This window comes from Giraffa tippelskirchi, chromosome X (assembly GCF_054371585.1).
Source record: "Giraffa tippelskirchi isolate mGirTip1 chromosome X, T2T-mGirTip1v1.2.pri, whole genome shotgun sequence".
Classification (NCBI taxonomy): domain Eukaryota; kingdom Metazoa; phylum Chordata; class Mammalia; order Artiodactyla; family Giraffidae; genus Giraffa; species Giraffa tippelskirchi.
This window is the reverse complement of record NC_137289.1, coordinates 18,539,083-18,557,133: the sequence shown is the minus strand read 5'-3', so window position 1 is coordinate 18,557,133 and position 18,051 is coordinate 18,539,083. Positions and strand designations below refer to the sequence as shown.

The following is an 18,051-nucleotide window of genomic DNA, read 5'->3' as shown; positions in this document are numbered from 1 at the left end:
GGGCAGATGGAAGCAGACTGGGACACACAAAGAAGAGTACCACAAGGGTCAAGGTATACATCTAAGCAAAACAACAACCCAAGATCATGGCATATGACTACGGAACAGCAAATGTTGATCAGGAAACACAGCCAGGTTGGTATAATAATGTGTGGGTAAAAATGGGAAGTAACAATAATTTCTTTAAATATAGTGTTTGCCACTCTAGTATATAGAATTCTTTGTTTTTGTAGTACTTGTTTCTTTTGACTTTCCAACTTGCTGCTGCTGCTGCTGCTAAGTCGCTTCAGTCGTGTCCGACTCTGTGTGACCCCATAGACGGCAGCCCACCAGGCTTCCCCGTCCATGGGATTCTCCAGGCAAGAACAATGGAGTGGGTTGGCGTTTCCTTCTCCAATGCATGAAAGTGAAAAGTGAAAGTGAAGTCGCTCAGTCGTGTCCGACCCTTAGCGACCCCATGGACTGCAGCCTACCAAGCTGCTCCGTCCATGGGATTCTCCAGGCAAGAGTACTGGAGTGGGGTGCCATTGCCTTCTCTGTTCCAACTTGAGTGGGTCCTGTTTCTATTTTTACAGGTTTAGGTTCCTGTCATACAGCTGAACTTAAGTTAAAGAGAATCCCTCCTTTTTGGTAGTAGCTAGAAACTTACTGCTATCTCATGTGTTTAGTCATTTCATATTCTTAACCCCCTTTCTCAAAACTCTCTCTTAGTTGCTCTCTCCTTGTTATTTTATTATGCCTGTTTTCTTAGTGTTATGTACTTTGTTGTTGTTTGGTCATTAAGTCGTGTCCAACTCTTTTGCGACCATTTAAAAAAAACTAGGTATCAAAAAAAAAAAAATAAACAAACTAGGTATCAGTAATGTTTAGACATGATGAGATTTGATTTGTCTATTCATTCATAGTATATCCATTAAACCTTATTGTCTGCCAAGAATATTAACAAACTCTTTGAAAAGTAAAATAAGCAGTAGATTGGAAGTAAGAGCTCTTTGTTCTCTGATGTACTCCATATTTTTATCTTATTCAGATGGTTTCGTTTTGACCCTCTGTTCTGTCAGTTTTAGCTGCCATCTTTCATAAACTCTCTAGCTTACCCTGGGAAATTCCACAGTGGCTTTCAGGAATTTTGGTACCAGCCCAGATTCTATTGCTACGTAGTTATGTGCCATTAATCTCTCTGGAATTTTATCAACTGTTAAATAGAAAATATCTACCTAATTTACAAGATAGCTGTTTAGGGCAAGTTACTTAAACCTGCATTTATTTATAAGATAATTTAATAACTATTTATTGAGTGCTTACTTGTTCAGAAATAGTGTCCAGAGAAATATCCAGAGGCACCTGGTCTGTCTTTTCACTTAAATAGAATGGCAGAGGAATCTTGGCTTTGCCACTTAGTAGTTGTAATTTGAGTAATCCCTCTGAGCTTCAGTTTCCTCCTTTGAAAAATGGGCATTGTGATGGTGCCTACCTCACAGAGTTACTGTAAGCATTAAATGTGATCTCATATTTCAAGTGCTTAGGACAGTACCTGGCACATAATAAATGCCCCCCAAATGGTAGCTATTGTTAACCTGTCTTATATCAGGGATGGAGACTCCAAATCGTCCTCATGTCAGGGATTTAAGTAACCTAATTCTGCCTAATGTAATTACACTTTTCTTATTCTATTCTCAGAATGAAGAATGATTATGATCTTTCATGTTTATGACATAAACTTGTCATGAACTGTTTCAAGATAATCCCATTTAAATTCACCACCGATTAGCCAAGCAGGGTTAATGATTGGACCAATTGAGATAAATATGTGAAAACATTTTTTTAAACTGTAAAGTGCTATACCGTGTTATGACTCTTTCAATTAATAACTCCCATTTCAATCGTTTCACTTGCCTTCTCTGCCATTTCTCTATATGGTTCCTAAGATGGGTGGTTTTTCAAAATTATTGGCATGGGGTTAAGATTTCAGTACTAAACGTGGCTGGTGGTAAAAAAAAATTCTAAAAGAGCAGTTCTTAGACTGTTTCAATCCATGACAACATTGTTAAATGGCAACACTGATTTGGATGGATACTAAATTCTGAGATTTTAAAGAAATAAACCTCCTTGCTTTAACCCTAACTTTTTCTTAGCTAGATTTTATTCAATGTAAAAAATATACACTGCATGATTATGGTAAAACACACACACACACACACACACACACACACACACACGGGATGATTTATTAGCGCAATTGGTTCAATTGTGTTAGGACTTTAACATGACCCTGAGAGTGGGTGGTCCTCGCCCCCACCCCCAAGCTTTAGTGTTTTTTACATTGCAAAGTTGTAGGATGTCTTTTGTAACAGGATGGAAAAATTCTTCATGGGAGGTAACAAGCTTGTCAGCCTCAGTCACAGACAATGAGCTTACCAAAACTGAGTATTAGACTTAGGGCAGAAAGGATGGCGCTCCCATACACCTTATTTCCATCCTTTCTTTCCTAAATAATGCTTAAGGAAACCATGACAGGCTTAACACGGGAGGAAAGGAGGAACAACCAAGGTGAATCTGCACTAGGGAGAGAGAAGAGTGTACCTGGCTTGCGAAAAAAGGCTTCTTCACTGCGCATGCGCCCCCATCGCGGCGGACACAGGCGCCTGTAATAATGTTCATTGCTTACGTATACGTAATGTGCGTCAGCGGGCCGGACCCAGGACCCATGCGCAGGGGCGCAGTGCCGAAATGATTCTGCGAGGCTGTCGGTTGTGGGTTTTGTTTTGACCGGAAAGGCTTACCCGGGTTTCCTTGGCTGAGGGAAATAAAGTAGGATTCACGGATTAAGGTAAATTCCTCATGTTCATTACAGGCTTGGAGGCGGAAGATCTCAGTGTTAGGTGTCCGGAGCTTGGAGTTAGGAGGGTCGGAGCCAGTCCTGTGCCACTTTGTGCCCACTGGTGTTAGGGATGGTAGGGCTGCAAAAGTGAGCACTCACTTGTGTAAGAACTTACTCCTCTCTTCTTTTTCCTCTCTCCCTACGTCATCTCCTCACTTAGCTGACTTGTTCTTCTGTGAACTGGAGCCAGAAAAACCGGCGAGCTCCAAACTAAGCTTCGGCATGGACAGAGCACGGGAGAAAATGGAAGTACGCTTGGAGGTGCTGCCGAGTTCAACCACTACAGAAGATAACACTTTGAGACGACCCAGCAGCGCCCCTTTGATCAGTGGCCTTGGGTGAGCAGGATTGAGATACGGGAGGAGGCCTGCGGGGGCGGGGAAGGGTGGCAAGAGTTGCCAGAAAGTGACTAACAATAGCATTCCCACTCCTTGACTCATCGAGGTTCTGCAGGTATCCCCCTTGCTCCTGGTGACCGGAAGATCCCACTCTCAGCCTGGGGGCGGGGTAAGGGGGACAGGCTGACTAGAGGGCAAGGGCGCAAATGAAACTGGACGTTCTCTTCTGACAGTTCATCAAGATTCAGGACCTGAAAGCAGCAAATACTTGGTGTGGAGCACGACCTTCTCTGACTTCACCCCATGTCTTACCCACACCATCGAAGACATTGTGTACTCCCCACCCTCGCCTCCAGATCTGTAATGACTCTAATTTTTGTCATTCTCTCGTCTGCTTTGTCACCTCTGACCTTCACCTTAGCACACTCAGAGTGGGAATGGTTGTCAAGTAAATAAGCTTGGGCCTTTTTTACACCTAGTTTTTATTTGAACAAAAAGTTTAGCTATCACAGAAAATTGATCTCCTAATTTTGTATTCTCAATGACCTATATCGGAGAAGGCAATGGCACCCCACTGCAGTACTCTTGCCTGGAGAATCCCATGGACGGAGCAGCTTGGTAGGCTACAGTCCATGGGGTGGCTAAGAGTCGGACACGACTGAGCGACTTCACTTTCACTTTTCCCTTTCATGCACTGGAGAAGGAAATGGCAACCCACTCCAGTATTCTTGCCTGGAGAATCCCAGGGACGGCGGAGCCTGGTGGGCTGCCGTCTATGGGGTCGCACAGAGTCGGACACGACTGAAGCGACTTAGCAGCAGCAGCAGCAATGACCTACTTAGTTCTTAGCACAGTCGGACATGACTGGGCGACTTCACTTTCACTTTTCACTTTCCTGCATTGGAGAAGGAAATGGCAACCCACTCCAGTATTCTTGCCTGGAGAATCCCAGGGACGGGGGAGCCTGGTGGGCTGCCGTCTATGGGGTCGCACAGAGTCGGACACGACTGAAGCGACTTAGCAGCAGCAGCAGCAGCAATGACCTACTTAGTTCTCAGCACAGTCGGACATGACTGGGCGACTTCACTTTCACTTTTCACTTTCCTGCATTGGAGAAGGAAATGGCAACCCACTCCAGTATTCTTGCCTGGAGAATCCCATGGACGGGGGAGCCTGGTGGGCTGCCGTCTATGGGGTCGCTCAGAGTCGGACACGACTGAAGCGACTTAGCAGTTCTTGGCGGGTGAAAGTTTTTTTCTCATATGCATAAAACACAGATATACATATGGCACATAGATATGTAGAGTATTTCATAAGCTTTTCTCAATATTGTAAAACTGTCTGAAAAATGCATTCACTGCATACATTTTATTAAGTTTGCACCTCACCTTTTGCTGGCATCATCCTACTTGATAGTTGTAATCACAACTGTTAGATGAGAACTCAAAGAGACCAGATCTACCCTCCATGTTTAATGTATGGGCTAACAGGCCCATCAGTCTCCAAGATGTCATAGTCAGTAATCGATCAGTACTAGGAAGCTGTGGCTCCAGACTCCTAAGCTAGTGCTTTGTCCACTACTAATCAATATCTAAGCTGATTAATTAAATAAATGCAGCTTTCTAGTCTTTTGAGTTAAGGGAGAATATATTCTAACAAAATGAAAAGCAAACTAAGAGTGACCTGAAAATAATACATTACCTTTTAAAATAGGCAGATAGAAAAATAAGGGGTGGGGACAGCTCTGCATGTTGTACTGAGAGCAAGAACATGCTATGAATTCAGGATTCTACTCTAAATCCTGTTGTGTGAATAAATGAATTAATTGTTATGGGTGTACTCTGCTAGTAGAAGAAAATACTTGAGAATGTTCATTTTATTGAAAAGCTCTATAAAATGAAGAAACAAGTCACAAATATGTAGATGATGGAGGATATATATTTGCAAGAACATGTGGATCCTATTTAATATATTAAATGCTGGGGCGGGGGGTGGGGGGCAGCTGACTAGGTCCCTTTTCCCAATCCTCAAAGTCCTGGAAACAAAGAGAGTGATCACAGTTATCCCTTCATACTTTGCTTTGTTATGCAAGAGATTGGAAATTTTTATTATATTAGAGCATGGTTACAGTGTAGAATTCCGTAGCTTAAGATCCTGATGCGGGACATGAATTTTTGTACAGAAAGGTGAGGGGCAGTTGCATATTTCTCTAATAGGAATTAACCCAAAAGATAGACCAAGTCCAGGGACTCTTGTCTATCAAAAAGAAGTACCATAGGAATGATGGATGACATGCCTCAGGTCAAGGAACTTGTCCAAGTGATCTGAGGGCATATTTTGTGCTATTGTGACAAGCTTAGAAAGAAAGTGAAGTCGCTCAGTCGTGTCCAACTCTTTGCAACCCCATGGACTGTAGCCTACCAGGCTTCTCTGTCCGTGGAATTTTCCAGGCAAGAATACTGGAGTGAGTTGCCATTTCCTTCTCCAGGAGATCTTCCCAACCCAGGGATTGAACCCACGTCTCCTGCATTGCAGGCAGACACTTTACCGTCTGAGCCACCAGGGAGTGACAAGCTTAGCATGTAATCAACAAGAAAAATTTAGAGCAGAATTACACTGAGCCTTAGTTGCATTCATTTTCTTGCAGATTCTTTTCAGTGGAGTATGTCCACTGCTCACTGTCTGCACTTTCTTTTAGTTGGCCTCTCATACTCATTGCCTTGTCTGTTTCACAGCTCGCTAAATATTGTTGCACTTCTTTCAAGCAGTTTTCCAATTTTGCTTGATGTTTCCTATGTGTAAAGACTCTCAGTCTCCCTTGCACCAGCATTTGCAGAATTTGTTGTGTAAATGTCAACTCTTTAATAAATACAAACATCACTATTTCTTAAGTTCCTGTGCAGTTTTGTATTCATCTTGTATTAATAAAAATATCAATGTCAAAAGTTTTGAACCTCTTGATTTTGTCTTTAGCCCCTCGAGGGGGCTGACTTCACTACTGCTGTCAGTGATTTTATTTAAAGGTATTTTTTTCTTCTACTTCTCTGGCCCTTATTAGGCCCTTATTAGAATTAGAGATTAAGTTCTTGGATTTCTGCCAGTGCCTTCCCTCTTTGCCTCTAGTCTGACCCTGCATTTAAACTGTTAGTGCCTCAATTCTGTTTGAAAGACAAGCTATTGCCTGGGGGCCAAACTGGTTTTGCAAATAAAGTTTTACTGTAACATAGCCACACCCCTTTGTTTACTTATTATTTTTGGGCCACTTTCCAACTACAGTGGCAGAGTTGAGTAATTGCAGCAAAGATTGTATGGATCACAAAGCCCAAAATATTTACTGTCTGGCCCTTTACAGACTTGATCAACCATCTAGATCCCCTGGAGGAGGGCATGGCAATCCACTCCAGTATTCTTGCCTGGAGAATCCCATGAACAGAGAAGCCGGTGGGTTACAGTCCATGGGGTCACAAAGAGATGGACATGGCTAAAGTGACTGAGCACAAGCACACTGGTTTAATAAACTTGTATTAATGCAAACCTGGAAGAAGAAGAATGGTCATGAAGAGTTATTGCTTTAGGGATGTAACTGGTGTAAATATAGTGCAGTTTAGACAGAGCTGCTTACTGATCATTTAAACATTGTCTTGTTATATTGCACACCAGGCCTCCCTGACCCTCACTATCTCCTGGAGATTGCTCAAGTTCATGTCCATTGATTTGGTGATGCTATCCAACCATCATCCTCTGCTGCTCACTTCTTTTGCCTTCAATCCTTCCCAGCATCTGGGTCTTTTCAAATGAGTCATCTCTTTGCATCAGGTGGCCAAAGTACTGGAGCTTCAGCTTCAGCTTCAGCATCAGTCCTTCCAATGAGTATTCAGGGTTGATTTCTCTTAGGATCGACTGGTTTGATCTCCTTGCTGTCCAAGGAACTCTCAAGAGTCTTCTCCATCACCACAGTTAGAAAGCATCAATTCTTTGACACTCAGCCTTCTTTATGGTCCAGCTCTCACATCCGTACATGACTACTGGAAAGACCATAGCTTTGACTAGATGGACCTTTGTTGGGAAAGTGATGTCTTTGCTTTTTATTATACTGTCTAGGTTTGTCATAGCCTTCTGTCCAAGAAGCAACCATCTTCTAATTTCATGGCTGTAGTCACCATCCACAGTGATTTTGGAGCCCAAGAAGAGAAAACCTGTCAGTGCTTTCACTTTTTCCCCTTCTCTTTACCATGAAGTAATGGGACCAGATGCCATGATCTTAGTTTTTTGAATGTTGAGTTTTAAGCCAGTTTTTTCACTTTTCAGTTATAGTCTTATTAAATAAAACTGGCAGACAAAAATTTAGGGGAGAGTGTAATTGTTAGCCTTAAGAATTATCCCAGCAGAGGGAAGGGATAAGTTGGAAGTTTGGGGTTGACATATACACACTACTATATATAAAATAGATAACTAATAAGGACTTAATGTATAGCACAGAGAACTCTACTTAATACTCTGTAATGCTTGTATGGGAAAAGAATCTAAAATAGAGTGTATACATGTATATGCATAACTGATTCACCTTGCTGTATACCTGAAACTAACACAACACTATAAATCAACTATATTCCAATAAAATATTTTTAAAAAAGAATTACCTCCCACATGCAAAAGACAGTGGAAATATGCAACCCATTAGTGACCCTCCAACTTCCTAATAGTAACTGCTAAAATATATTCCTGTTCTTGTAGGGGAAAATGACTGGGAAAGGAAGTGAAAATACACATATACACATATCCTCTAATAAATATTGTTACTGCCTTTTATATGCCAATTACTGCACTGCAAAGATGTATCTCAAGGCTCAATAAGCTTTTAATAGGGAAAATGAATACTGAGAAGACTTAAATGTATGGTCGAATAAGATCTGTGCTTAGGAGGGAAAGAAAGTGCTAGGGTAATTAAAAGAAGGGAGTTAGAAATGACAGCAGGATTGGTGAGGAATACAGGAATGTTTCTTGGATAGATGGCACTTAAGATGGGTCCTAACAAATAGACTGATAGGAAGCAGACTGGAAGAAAGGGGGCCAGGTAACTGAACAGTGTTCCAAGAACATGGAATAGGCTTGGAAGTAGGAAAATATAGGTGTATTCCAGAATGCTGGTCAACTCTGCCTGGATCACTGGCTCCCAAATGTTTGCCTACTGACCAGTGCTGATCCCAGGTGACGTTCTACCTAATCCATGGTTTTAAAAAGTTAAATACAGCATACTTTCCTGGGCATTACTGTATTTTACTCAGATTGTTAGTCCTGCTTTTTTTTTTTCAATAACAAAATGCCCTTTTATAAATGAAATGATGGTAGTTGATGAGATTTTTTTTAAATGACCTTACTTGGCAAGAGAAAATGCAACTGCATGTTTGTGCCAAGATTTTGTTGAAATTTTCCTAGTCCATGAAATCCAAAAGTCTGTGGAGCTAAATTCTGGAGGGCTTTGAAAGTTATAGTATGTGTGCCTAGTTGCTCAGTCGTGTCCGACTCTTTGCGACCTTATGGGCTGTAGCCCGCCAGGCTCCATCTGTCAATGGGGATTCTCCAGGCAAGAATACTGGAGTGGGTTGCCATGCCCTCCTCCAGGGGATCTTCCCAACCCAGGGATTGAACCCAGGTCTCCCACATTGCAGGTGGATTCTTAACCGTCTGAGCCACCAGGGAAGCTCAAAAGTTATAGTAAGGAATGTAACTGAATTCAGCAGGCAATGAAGAGAATCACTGAAAGTTGTGAGCAGGAGAGCAAGCTGATTGCAGTAGGAAAAGAACAGAGGTGAGCTGACCAATTAGACTATTGCAGAGTCAGTGGAAAAGTAAGAATGCTTTGAATTGGTTTTTAGCAAGGAACCTGGAAAGCATGATGGGCATGAAAAATCATGGGTAAAACCTAAAAGAACTGGCACTTAATTGGATATAGGGGGTGGAAAAGAACATGTTAAAGATATTTTTTTATTATCATTAGGGAAACCTGGATGAAAGGTACACAAGAACCCTCTATATCCTTTTTGCAATTTCTTGTGAGTCTTAGTTTCAAAATAAAAAGAATTATAACAACATACCACTATATTTAAAGTAGGCAACCAACAAGGACTTACTGTACAGCACAGGGAACTCTCATCAATATTCTGTAATAACCTAAATGAGAAAAGAATTTGAAAAAAGATATATATATATATATGTATAACTGAATCACTTTGCTGTATATCTGGAACTAACACATTGTAAATCAACTAGAGTCCATTATAAATAAAAATGTTTCTAAAGTTATAACAAAATGAAAACATAAATAGGAAAAGATTTCTTCAGGGTCCCAAGCTCAAATCAGGTCAAGGCTGACTAAGCAGGCACTTTCAAAGCTGAGGGAACTAGGAACGTCTTCAGTAGGCAGTGGGTACTCAGCTCAGTACATTGTTGCCATGGGGGAATGTGACCCAGTGTGGCAAAATCTTGCAAAATTTCAATAGAAGCCAGAAACCTGAAATCCGAATTCTCTATGTGAAATCTCCTTAGTTGTTCCAAGTGTGCACAGCTAATTAAAAAACATTTTTAACACTGGATAGGCCAAATGAAACATATCTGAAAAGCTCAGTTCTATTGACCCAGCTAGTGGCTATCCCTCTCATTCATGTGAAAGTTTGGGAGTCCAGAGGAAATTGCTACTAGCACATAATAGCTTCAATCACAAATTTAAATTGGTTACAGGTTTACACAGAAAATGATGTATCTCTAAGGCCACAATAATTTATACTTATTCTTGTTAGCATGATTAGAGGTAAAATGGCATGCTTGAGAATTCCTTACCTTACATGGACACTTGTTTAGGTTCAGTCCACTAAGGATTTGTGTGTGTGTGTGTGTGCGTGCGTGCATGTTTTATTTTCTACATCTGCACAGCTGTCTCCATGAAGAAGACATTTACATCAATGGCAATGTTGTTTAAGGATTTGAAATCTTATTTCTTTAAAAAAAATTTGTAATGAATTTTAAATGACAAATGTTTTCCTTTTCTTCTTAGTGATAATTCACAAGTGTTACAATCTGATTCAATAGGAACTTGAAGAAACAGTGCAATATGTATGACACAACAGTCTGGTAAGAAAATGGTTATAGATGTGTGCTATTGTTGTTAACCAGTGGTTCTCAAACTTGCATGTGAATCTGTAAGGCTTGTTAGAACAGATTACTGGCTCTCAACCCCAGAGTTTCTCATTCAGGAGTTGGGGGTGGGGCCTGAGAATTTGCATTTCTAAACAAGTTTCCACTTTGAGAAACATTGTTCTAAACATTAGTGAAGGAAAAATAATCACACTGACTGCAGTTATGATTGGTGCAGCTGCTGCAGCTGCAGGAAAATCAACTTTTAAATCCCACATGGATTTAACATTGAGGTTTGTTTTTATATATCAAACCACCTGGCTTCAAATTTTTAAAAGAATAATCTGATTTTGAGGGGAAAATTTGCAAGTTCTCCTAAGGGTAATTTTCAGGCTTATAGTTTGACTTTATCTCATATTTATCCTGAATTGAAAATATAGTTTGTTTTTCATGGTGTTATAATGCCATCTCTAAATGATAACTCATCTACTAATTATCCTGTAAACATAGGAAATATGCTTGTACGTCAGTAAGCCAAAGTGAATAAATGTTTCACTCTAGGAATCATTTTGTTGAGGTGAAATTCATATAGCACATAGTTATTTCAAAGTTACAATTCAGGGGCATTTGGTGAATTCACAATGTTATTCAACCACCACCTCGCTCTTGTCTCAAAAAGCACACATCCTTGTCTTATTCCTGATTATAAGTGGAAAGCTTTCAGTCTTTCTTCATTGAGTATGATATTAGCTGAAGGTTTGGGTAAATGCCCTTTTTCATGTTAGGGAAATTTCTTTCTACTCCTGCTTGCTGAGTCTTTTTTTTTTTTTTTATCATCAAAGGATGTTGAATTGTTTCAGAGGCTTTTTCTGTATCTATTCAGATGATTATGTTGTTTTTTCCTCTCCATTCTGTTAATATGATTTATTACTTTGGTTTTCTTTTGTTGAACCACCTTTGAATTCCTAGGATAGATCCCATTTAGTCTTGGTGTATAATCCTTTTAATGTACTATGGGATTTGGTTTGCTATTATTTTGTTGAGAATTTTTCCACTTACAGTCATAAGGGATACTGGTCCATAGTTTTCTTGTAGTATCTTTGCTGCCTTTGGTATTGGGTTAATGCTGATATTATAGAATGTGTTAGGGAGTGTTCCTCCTCTTATATTTTTGGCAGAGTTTTATTAAGATTGGTGTTGATACTTTAAATGTTTGATAGAATTCACCGGTGAAGCCATCTGGAAAGTACAGAAAGTACAGAAAGTACATCTTGAAAAGTACAGACTTTTTTTTTTGTTGGGCGGTTTTGGAAACAGATTCTCTTTCTTTACTTGTTAACAGGTCTGTTGAGATTTTATATTTCCTCTTGAGTTAGTTCGGTAATTTGTGTGTTTTTAGAAATTTGTCCATTTCGTTTAGATTATCTGCTTTGTTGATATACAGTTATTCATATATTTCTCTTATATGATTTAATATGATGGAAGCTATAGAACATTTTCATGAAATTCTATAGCTTGGATTCTATTTTAAAATATTGCTTTCTAATCTTAAAACTGAGTGCTTTCCTCTTTATAAAATGATATTCAACATTATTACCACAAATGCAATAATAGTATATTGGGGAAAAATTAGAACTGTTCATTAAACAAATCTTGCTTCCTCTATCCATTCCAGCTGGAGTGGAAGTAAAGATGAAATGGTGAGAAATGACGTTGGAGATGTAAACTTGTGAAAAATCTTGTAGGGCCTTAAAAGTCATTTTAAAGATTTTGCACCATGGCCTGAATTCAAACACTGGTTAGGGAAACTAAGGTCCCATAAGCCATGCAGTACAGCCAAAAAAAAAAAGGAAAGATTTTCCACTTTATCCTATTGTCAATGGAAACTCATTGAAGAATTCTAAGTCTGTGATTGACCAAATCACAGACGAATCTAAGTCTGTGATCAAATTTTCACTTTTAAAAGATTACCCTGGCTTCAGAGTAGCAAGCAGGTTGGAAAAGGACAAAAGTAGATGCAAGAAGATCAGATGGACAACTGTAGTGACTCTGGCAAACAGCTGATAGTAACTTGGACAAGTGTGTGGCAGTGGGAAGATCCATGAGATATTTGAAAAGTAGGATCAGTTGGTGATTGATTCGATGGAGAGCGGGACACAATGGAGGCAAAGATGATTACTAGCTCTCTGACTTGGGCAACTGATGGGATAGTGGTACCACGGAGAAAGGGAACATTGACAGAAGAGTAGATTTAGAAGGGAAGATGAGTTTAGTTTTGGACTTGTTAAGTTTGAGGTTCTCTGATATCTTCAAGTGGAAATGTTATATATACAAATTTGAAGGTTGGGATAGAAATCTGGGCTAGAGATACATTTAGGATCATCAATAGATCATTATTTGAAGCTATGGGAATGAATGAAATGACCTATGGGGAGAGTATAAGAGAAGAAGAGGAATGGGAAAAAGCTTTAAAAATCAATCTCAGAAAGTTCAGTTCAGTTCAGTTGCTCAGTCATGTCTGACTCTTTGTGACCCTATGGACTGCAGCACGCCAGGCCTCCCTGTCCAGCACCAACACCCAGAGTTTACTCAAACTCATGTCCATTGAGTCGGTGATGCCATCCAACTACCTCATCCTCTGTTGTCCCCTTCTCCTCCCACCTTCAATCTTTCCCAGCATCAGGGTCTTTTCCAATGAGTCAGTTCTTTGAATCAGGTGGCCCAAGTATTGGAGTTTCAGCTTCAACATCAGTCCTTCCAATGAATATTCAGGACTGATTTCCTTTACGATGGACTGGTTGGATCTCTTTGCAGCCCAAGGGACTCTCAAGAGTCTTCTCCATCACCACAGTTCAAAAGCATCAATTCTTCAGCACTCAGCTTTCTTTATAGTCCAACTCTTACATCCATACATGACTACTGGAAAAACCATAGCCTTGACTAGACGGACCTTTGTTGGCAAAGGAATGTCTCTGCTTTTAAATATGCTATCTAGGTTGGTCATAACTTTCCTTCCAAGGAGTAAGTGTCTTTTAATTTCATGGCTGCAATCACCATCTGCAGTGATTTTGGAGCCCCCAAAATAAAGTCTGTCCCTGTTTCCACTGTTTCTCCATCTATTTCCCATGAAGTAATGGGACCAGATGCCATGATCTTAGTTTTCTGAATGTTGAGCTTTAAGCCAACTTTTTCAATCTCCTCTTTCACTTTCATCAAGAGGCTCTTTAGTTCTTCTTCGCTTTCTGCCATAAGGGTGGTGTCATCTGCATATCGAAGTTATTGATATTTCTCCAGGCAATCTTGATTCCAGCTTGTGCTTCATCCAGCCCAGCGTTTCTCACGATGTACTCTGCATATAATTTAAATAAGCAGGGTGACAATATACAGCCTTGACATACTTCTTTCCTGATTTGGAACCAGTCTGTTGTTCCATGTCAACTTCTAACTGTTGCTTCTTGACCTGCATACAGATTTCTCAAGAGGTAGGTCAAGTGGTCTGGTATTCCCATCTCTTTAAGAATTTTCCACAGTTTGTTGTCATCCACAGCCAAAGGTTTTGGCATAGTCAATAAAGCAGAAATAGATGTTTTTTTGGAACTCTCTTGTTTTTTCGACAATCTCAGAAAAGGCTCCACCAAATAAGACTATGATGGAATGGTCAGAGAGATGGGAGGAGACTCAGGAGAGAGTAGTACCATGAAAAACCACAGAAAACAAAAGTCAAGTGGTTAAACATGATAAAGACCGAAAGGTGTCCTTTGAGTTACCAAAATGGAGCTTATTCATGAACTTTTATTTGAAAGAAAGTTCAGTGGAGAAAAGAGTAGAAGAAGCCAGAATGGATTGGGTTAAAAAATGACTGAGAGGCAAGGACCTATAAATGGCACTATACATATGAACTTGATTATCTGGGGGCAGATTATCTTTGCTGCACCTTAATTTCCTCATTTGTAAAATGGGAATGTAATAGCATCTGCCTCATAAGTTTGTTGTGATTATACAAATCAGTGTAAAACACTTGGTACAGCAATGATACCTACTAAAAATGAAAGTTGTCCAACTCTTTGCCACCCCATGGACTGTAGCCCACCAGGCTCCTCTATCCATGGAATTCTCCAGGCAAGAACACTGCTAAATGCTCATTAAATATATTTTTTAATAGTAATAGTACCTATGTAGAGAAACTAGGTACCTGGCATTTTTTAAATGCATAGTTTTCCTTAGGATTTCTAGGCTCTTAATTCCCATAAGGTTCAGCTTAATATCATGCATATTTAAAATAAACTATCTTGTTCAATGGATTGGGTTTGGCAGAACTGAAGTCATTTTAACATATTTGATGAAGAGAATTTCAAGGCTTATTGGTTTAGCTTGCTGTAACAGCATTATGCATATGCTTTTATTTTGTTCCAAGCATTACCTCATTATAAGATTTATGAAGATATATATTTGTCTTCACTATAGATAGGCTGAATTATCTAGGAGAATGAAATGATAATTAGAATGTTTTGGGGAAAAGCAACAAAATTCAACTAGAAGTGACTTAAACAATAAGACACCTGTATTATATCAAATAACAAGAAGTTTTGTGAAAGGAGGTTCCAGAGTTGGTTACTTCAGTGGCTCAGTGATGTCATCAGAGGCCCAGGTTTCTTCCATCTTTCCACTCTACCATCCTGAGCAGCCTCACTCGCCTTTGTACCTAGTAATTAAACCCAGGGTTCAGAATCACATGTATAACATGATCTTCTATATATTTACAGATGTCAAGAAGGATATATATCAATCTATTATTAGTAGTTATCTCTGGAGCATGGAACTGTGGGAAAATTTTTACTTCTGCCCTATGTTTTCTATACTATTTGAATGTTTTTCGCAGAGCATCAACAGTAGAGATGTTTTCATTTCTAGCTAATATCAGTTCAGTTCAGTTCAGTCGCTCAGTCGTGTCCGACTCTGCGACCCCATGAACTGCAGCACGCCAGGCCTCTCTGTCCATCAACAACTCCTGGAGTCTACCCCAACCCATGTCCATCGAGTCAGTTATGCCATCCAACCATCTCATCCTCTGTCGTCCCCTTCTCCTTCCGCCCCCAATCCTACCCAGCATTAGGGTCTTTTCCAATGAGTCAACCCTTCGCATGAGGTGGCCAAAGTATTGGAGTTTCAGCTTCAACATCAGACCTTCCAGTGAACACCCAGGATTGATCTCTTTTAGGATGGATTGATTGGATCTCCTCGCAGTCCAAGGGACTCTCAAGAGTCTTCTCCAACACCACAGTTCAAAAGCATCAACTCTTCGGTGATATATTATCTAGCTAATATATCACATTGCAAAACAGAAAAATCATTCTTGACACAAATATTGTTTTGAAAATATAATTGTCCCTTTGTACCTTGGTATCCATGGGGGATTGATTCCATGATGCAGATGATACCAAAATCTGAGTATGTTCCAGTCCCATAGCCTGCCCTCCATAACCAAGGGTTTGAATCCTCAGATTCAACCAGCCACAGGTTGTGTATTGTTTGCAATCTGTGGTTGTTTGAACACATGAGTGGGAACACTCAAGGCCAGCTGTATATTTATTGAAAAAAAAATCCATGTATAAATCGACTTGTGCAGTTCAAACCCATGTTGTTCAAGGGACAACTGTACTTAAAAAGTGTTACTGAATGCATGAACCTTAAGTTTAAGGATCATGTCTCATGCTAGACTGTCCCTAAATTTGGTGCTGCAGGAATCTAGAGTATTCAAATTCCCAGAGACAGAGATTGGAATAGTGTTTGCCAGGGGCTTGAGGGCGGTGTTCTTTCATGGGTCTATAGAGTTTCGTGTTTGCAAGATGAAAAGGATTCTAGAGATTGGTTACACAACAACACAAATGTACTTATTTAACAGTACTAATTGTACTGAACTGTACAATTAAAAAATGATAAATGTAAGATGGTAAATTTTATGTATATTTTACCACAATTTAAAAAAATTTAACTGGCAGTGATTTTAATGTATTAAAATGTAGGTAGAACAGTGTTTCAGAAAAAACTGTGGTGATTGAGGGCATTTATAATCATCTCTCCCTCTCTCTCTCTAGTCGCTAAGTCGTGTCTGATTCTTGCGACCCCATGTACTGTAGCCTGCCAGGCTCCTCTGTCCATGGGATTCTCCAGGCAAAAATACTGGACTGGGTTGCCATTTCCTTCTCCAGGGAATCTTCCCAACCCAGGAATCAAACACAGGTCTCCTGCATTGCAGGCAGATTCTTTACTGACTGAGCTATAAGGGAAGCCCTGAGCTATGAAGAATTATGGGTGCCATTTAACACACATATAGAGATGTATATGTACAAACCTTGTAAAAATCTGCTATCTCACAATTATTTTCTTAATTAAGCTCAAATTTTTCTTCACCACTGTCAAGAAATCACTGCACCCCATCCCACTTTTTCTTTTCTTGGCCACACTACACAGCATGCAGGATCTCAGTTCCCTGATCAGGGGTCAAACCTGTGCCCACTGCGTTGGGAGCATGGAGTCTTAAACACTGGACCACCAGGGAAGTCCCACTCCACCCCACTTCTGATGAGCAGTAACGGAGGTCCTCTTCTGCTTATGGAGACTATATCTTCCCCCGAATTACCCCTTTCTGTATCCTCTGAAACCTCTGAGGTTGGCATGCCTGTTTCCAACTCTTCCACTAGGAATTCTCTTCCTGGAAACTCTGTTAAGCTTGGTGCAGCTCTGTCTTCTCCATCTCCACCTCCCCCTACTCTCAGCAGAAGCGGGAAAAGTTTTTCATCTTCCTGTCGGGAACAGTTGGACTTTACTTGAGCAATTTGTCTGTTTTAATTTTATGGCTACCAACGTTTACCTGATTTGGTTTTGCTTTACACATTGGCAACTACGAACTCCAAATCTAATTCATGGCCCACGTGGTAATGAGTGTTGCCGGAGTCCAGCTCCAGCGGGTCCAGAGTTCCCTCAGGATGGATGGCGTCGGCGATATGAATGAGAAGACACGGCGAGTCTCAGCGTTTCCAAGTGTCTTCTACTTTATTGTTTTTTAAGACAGCTTTTATATTTTTAATGGTATATAGAAACAAATGTCAAGTATAGAGTCATACCAATTCAGCTTAAGGGACATACCGATTCAGCTTAAGGGGTATATCTTAATGCGCTATCAAGTTAGCTCAGTAGGCCAGCAGTTTTGACCCTCATCGAAGCCATTTGCATGTCTTTAGTTACAAAAAGCCTCATTTTGTTTACGTTGTCTTCTGGCCTGGTGGCCTGCTAACACCTTGTGATTCTCCACTGATAAGGGTTGATCAGTCAGAACACTTTTGTATAGGGCACACCAGGAAAGAATTCATCAACAGGAAGTTTTAAGGTAAAACCTGTTTTTGGTAATTTACTCCATGCCTTGAGCTTAACAGAAAAGAATGTGGTTCCATAAAGTCAAAGAACAGCAAGCTGAAATTCAGCTCTAAGTAAGAATCATCAGTTAAATCAACAATTGTCTTATTATTTGTATTAAAGCTAAACTTCTATTTATATAAATCTTTAACTATTATGCTTTCATTATATAGGCTAAATACGTTAAGAGTAAAAACATAGTGAGTAAATATAGATTAAGTAACAGTTTCACAAAGCAATATTTTTTATATTTCCTAACAAGCCTTTTTTCCTGCGAAGGGTTTTGTG

General features: G+C 39.9%; 1 long non-coding RNA gene across 20 annotated transcripts; it reads left to right on the top strand.

The window, feature by feature from the left end:
* Window positions 1–8: 8 nt before the first annotated feature.
* Window positions 9–6,164, top strand: LOC145536734 (uncharacterized). Of its 20 annotated transcripts, none has more exons than XR_014075998.1 (5): window positions 9–135; window positions 3,042–3,219; window positions 3,453–3,779; window positions 3,923–4,116; window positions 5,708–6,164. It is a non-coding gene; the product is annotated as an uncharacterized LOC145536734 (long non-coding RNA). The 20 variants fall into 20 exon arrangements; XR_014075994.1 differs by having other exon boundaries at window positions 3,923–4,325; XR_014075995.1 differs by having other exon boundaries at window positions 3,923–4,325; window positions 5,689–6,164.
* Window positions 6,165–18,051: the final 11,887 nt, after the last annotated feature.